Raw genomic sequence first — 5,700 nt, forward strand, 5'->3', positions numbered from 1 at the left:
CACGCACGCACGCACACACACACACACGCACGCACGCACGCACGCACGCACACACACACACACACGCACGCACGCACGCACGTATAATCGCACATGCACACGCGCGCACGCGCACACACACACACATACACGCGCGCACGCCCCCACATACACACATATATATATGTCTGTGTGCGTGCGTACGTGCGTGCGCGTGTGTGTGTGAAAATGCACTGTCTATGTAAATATATGTCTGTTTATCCGCATTGGCGCTGTTAAGTGATTGCCGTTAACAAACTGTGACAGCAAGTGATGGTGTTCATCTCAATACGGTGCGCCTGTAATGATCAGCTTCTCGATGCACACGTGCAGCCGTGCAGCTTTCTATCGGTTTCTCGCTGACTTAGTGTGACAGTGATACGACATCCATCAGCGAAATATACGGCTAACCGCAGGTAAACGGATAATCGCACACAAGACGCAAATTGCACTAAACAGAGGAAGAACGTTAACAATAGCCATCCTTCCTCGACGAAACGCAGCAAAGTAAACGCATGCACGTATCCTTGAATCTTTCCGCCGTAATTTGATCAGCATTAGACACGGCGTACATGCTTTCACCGAACAGTAATTCTGGCGAACGATTTCCCATTTTAATCGTGGGCTGAACAGATAATGCGGACCTACACGTAGACATCGCGACTAATAATCTCTACATATTTCACAATATTTTTTTTATATCGAAAACCTCGCAAATCACACGATTTCTGGCGGACGCTCGTACAATTATTACACTCGCGATGGCTGTCGCGTCTGTAGGGAACACAGGCCGAGCCGCGTATCTGTGGTTACTCCCCTGCCCCGCGGCACCGGCATTTCACCGATCATGGTTCATTTAAACGCGCGTATATGAAAGCGCAAGAGAAATCTGCCGCCAACCTCCCGCAGGCGAAGCACGCGCGCTGAAACTCCGACACGCAGGTCAGGTCGGCAAGTCAACATAAAGCAGACGAGATTACCCCGCACACACAAAACAAACATTAGATAACTAGCGTTGTGTAATCCCTCAAACACACACACACACACACACGCACGCACACACAAATACGCACGCACGCACGCGCGCGCACACACACGCGCACGCACACACACACGCACAAACGCACAGCACGCACGCACAACACCAACGCACACACGCGCGCGCGCACGCACACACACCACACACACACACACGCGCGCGCACACCACACACGCACACACACACACACGCACGCACGCACGCACGCACGTCCGCACGCACGCACGCACGCAGCCCACAACGCACACACACACGCCCCCCACACACACACACACGCACAGACACACACATAAATATAATGCCTGTGTGTCACCACGGGGTAGACGTGCTGAGGGTCACTAGGTCTCCCTCGCAATTACGCAATTCTATTCGACCGCGTAGTCTCTAGAACCTATATCCTACGTTAATCAATCCCAATGCGGACAAAGAGAGAATTTCTTCCTCGCGACTGCGGTCGTGCGGAAGCGCTATCTGTGCGGTGGGAGTAGCCACATGCACTTGGATAAAATATAATGCTAAATAAATACGAAATCTATTTCCTACCAAAGTCTTTCCGACAATTTCCTGCAAATGCCGTGCAATGCTCCTCGCAACACACATATACACCGCGCGCACGCTGCCGCACACTGACACATACATATATATAGAGTATATACACTCTGTGCTGTCGTACCTGGTAGGTCGTCGTGTGAGAGCACGTTAGTGTGGCAGAGCTCGGGCGACGGCGCCGGAGCGGCGGGCGGCACGAACATTGTCGACCTGAGCATCCACCGATGATTCAGATGCAGTAACGTGAACAGCCTCTGTGTAAGAAACCCGCGCACGTCAGCACCCACTCATTGGCTCTATTATAGCTCTACATCCCCATAGCTATTATAGTCATATAGCTCTCCAGCGTATTATTAGTTCTATATAGTTCGTATATAGCTCTATTACAGCTCTATATAGCATCTACATCCCCATAGCTATTATAGCTCTATATAGCTCTACAGCTAATTATAGTTCTATATAGTTCTATATAGCTCTATTACAGCTCTATATAGCACTACATCCCCATAGCCTATTATAGCTCTTATATAGCTCTACAGCTATTATCAGTTCTATATAGTTCTATATAGCTCTATTACAGCTCTATATAGCTCTACATCCCCTAGCTATTATAGCTTCTATATAGCTCTACAGCTATTATAGTTCTATATAGTTCTATATAGCTCTAATTAAGCTCTATATAGCTTAATCCCCATAAGCTATTATAGCTCTATATAGCTCCATTAGCTATTATAGCTCTATATATATTCGTTCGTTCGTTCTTCCAGCGAAACACAATGGCGACGACGATGGTGACGACGATGACGACGATGACTATGGTGATTGACACGACGACGATGATGATGCGGAAGATGTTGACAATACTGATGCTGACAATTCTGATGCTACATTCTACTGCATTTATCGGATTCCGATGCCACATTCGAGCAAGTATACGTTTATACAGGTCCATCCTGTGCTCACGTATATACGTATCTCCGATCAGTATATACACGCATAGCTCTAGTACTATGGCTGTGGCGAACAATGGCTGAGCGTACTGCTGATAGGGTGTATGTCCCCAAGGTACTGCCGGAACGTACCCTGGGTACGGTCCGGTATACCGGAACGTGCCCTGGTACTAAATACTACTATCTAATATGCCGGACCGTACCTCGCCTACTCCACTAACGAGTTTAGGGGAGTCGCCTATACGCCTACGCCTACTCCCTAACCCCTAACCATAACCATATCAGCCTAGATAGTTACCAGGACGTACGTTCCGGTATACCGGACCGGTACCACCGGGTACGTTCCGGCCAGTCACCCTGGGGGACATAGAACCTATGAGCAATAGTACTAGAGCGAATACGTGCGCAGCTTAATTGTTTGAATTCGCGCCGCACTGGCGGAAACGCATTTTCTGGAAATCCCTCCGTAGAGAAATAAACGAGCCCGCCCGTAATTGCCTCCATACTGAACGAAGATAAACCTATATACCAAACGCAACAAACGCTCAAATGCCCAATCTTCACAAATAAACGCGCACGGCGTCCAAATTCCATCCATATTATAGTGCGAGTACCTTCACCTTGGCTTCACACGCACAAATAAAAGGAGAATATAATCGTCCGACTTGACTCGAAATGAAAGCGAATACATACGGTATCTAATTTCCCTCCATACCCCCACGCTTGCCCAGGTGTCCCTTCTAAACAAAAGCCAGAGGACGTTTTCCTTAATATCTTCTCCAAACTGCGCGGTTACGCACTCGTCTTTAGACAGTGACTAGACTTTAGACCGTGACTAGTCTTTAGACAGTGACTAGTCTTTAGACAGTGACTAGGGTGCTGTTAGCGTGACTAGTCTTCTCAGAGTGGCGTCGAGCGTTGTGTATTTGAGGCCGTGACTAGTGTATATCAGCGTGACTGAGTCTTTAGCACGTGACTATGCTGACTAGTCTTGTAGACGGGTGACTAGTGTATTAGGACAGTGACTAGACGTTTAGACCGGTGCTAGTTCTTGTAGACGTGCTAGTCTTTTACGCATAGTGCTTAGTCTTTAGAACACGTGACTAGGCGTTTAGCAGTGAACCTAGTCTTTAGGACGCGCGAGTGGAGTAGCGTAGTTGCTTTTAGAGTCGAGTGTACTGAAGTCGTTTAGATCAGGTGACTAGTCTTTTAGAAAGGTGGACTAAGTCCTTCGAGACGGTGAGCTAGTGCTTCGACGAGTGACTAGTCTTTAGGACCGTGGTAGTCTGTAGATCGCGTGACTAAGTTGGCGTTAAGAGCAGTGATCGTAGTGCTCTTAGACCTGGTGACTAGTCGCTTGAGACAGTGACTGAGTCTTTTCGGAGGGCGGACTGTTGCTGTGTTAGTCTTTCAGAGCCGGTGGACTAGTCTTTAGACTCGTGATAGTCTGCTTAGAGCGGGTCGCGACGATAGATGAGAGAGAGAGACGGTGTATACTGCGGTTGAGGCCGAGGGGCCAGCCTTAGCTTCTGCAGCACGCGCTGGCATTCTTCTGTAAACGGCGGGGATGCAGGCGCTACCTTGAAGCCGCTCCTCGGAGGGATGTAGTGTCCGCTCGGGTGGGTGTCGTCGTGGGCCTTTGGGCAGTCGAGTCGGCGTCGACAGGAGAGTTGAGCAGCAGCGCGAGGAAGAGATTCAACACCATGAAGTTGCCGACGATCATCGTCGGCATGAAGAAGGCGACGGCAGCTGAGCCGCCGCGTACAGCGCATGCAGTCCCACGTCAGCGCGGGCTGCGGACGGCGGTCCACGTTCCGCCGCAGCAGCACGGCGCGGACGACTAGTCATAGAACCGAGTGCATGACGTCAGCGGGTGTAGGAGTTTCGGACACCTGCCGAAACGAAGGTCTGAGTCAGTGGGGGCGAGTGCAGTGAAGTCAACTGAAGGTTGCCGCGTGCCGGAACAACCTGAGTCGATGAACGAGGTGATGTGAATTGTTGCCACTCGTGCCGAGAGCAACTGGAGTTTCGTGGAAGAGTGTAGGAAGTGTTGCGCCTATCGGATAACAGAGCGCGAGTGTAGTTGAAGTTTTGCACACCATGGCAGGAACATCATAGCTTAAACTGAGTGGTACTGAAGTCATCGAAGTTCTCTTTACATGGAAGAAGCACCATGCGTGTTAAGAGTGCATGGAGGTTCGGGGCCTGCAGTAACAGCGAGTCGGTGGAACGGAGTGGCAATGATAGCTGCTACCTAGGCAGAATAACCGCGTCGTTAACTGGTGAGTGCGCGGGGCACTCAAGGTCATGTGCAACGAGAGTCGCTACGATGAGGGCTATGGTTAATGCTGACGGAGAAACACACAGAACTGAAGTTAACGTTAGCAGAACACGAAACTAGTTAAATACAAGAGAGGCGATGGGACGATGACCGTCCACGAACTAGCTTTAACTAGAGAAAAATTATACCGGGCCACGAACTAGTTTAGAATACGAGGACAGCACGAACTAGTTAACTCTAACGGCAAACACACGACACTAGTTTAACCTAGTCAGAAAAGCTTTCGTAACGAAATAGTTTAACATAGCGGTAACGCTGGTGAAGATATGGGGGCGCGTGGACTGGGAGGTGGTCGTGTGGAGCGCACACGAACTAGCTTAGACTGCGGAAACACACGGAACTAGAGGTAATAGTACAGGAACCCGAGACGGCACGTAGATAACAGTGGAAACACACGAACATGAGTTTAAAACTACGGAGAACCAGGGTTCGCTTGGGAGGGTTGGGTCACTGCACTAGATGACTTCGGGAATACAGCACGCACTAGATAACTAGACGCGAAACACACGACTACTAACACGGAACACGACGAACTAACTTAACTACGGAACACACGAACTTACTTACACTACGGAACACAGAACTACTTAACCTAGCGGAAAGCAGCAGCGAACTAGTTAAGCTACGGCAAAACACACAAACTAGTTAACTATAGCGGTGGGAAAGACTACGAACTAATTAAACGACGGAAAAGTGTCGACGAACTAATTAACATCGGATAGACACGCACGAACTAGTTACGTAGCGGAAACAGCACGGAACTAGTTAATCGTACGGAAACACACGAGAACTAGTTAACTTAG

At 49.4% G+C, this 5,700-nt stretch overlaps 1 long non-coding RNA gene across 1 annotated transcript in view; it reads right to left on the reverse strand.

Annotated features, from left to right (window-relative positions):
* Positions 1–1,815, reverse strand: part of LOC106810685 — a 4,251-nt gene extending 2,436 nt beyond the window's left edge. Inside the window, exon 1 of the long non-coding RNA XR_001394053.1 lies at positions 1,731–1,815. This is a non-coding gene — a long non-coding RNA (uncharacterized LOC106810685). The remainder of the gene's footprint in view (positions 1–1,730) is intronic.
* Positions 1,816–5,700: the final 3,885 nt, after the last annotated feature.

Source organism: Priapulus caudatus, unplaced genomic scaffold (genome assembly GCF_000485595.1).
Source record: "Priapulus caudatus unplaced genomic scaffold, Priapulus_caudatus-5.0.1 Scaffold463, whole genome shotgun sequence".
NCBI classification, from domain to species: Eukaryota; Metazoa; Priapulida; class Priapulimorpha; order Priapulimorphida; family Priapulidae; genus Priapulus; species Priapulus caudatus.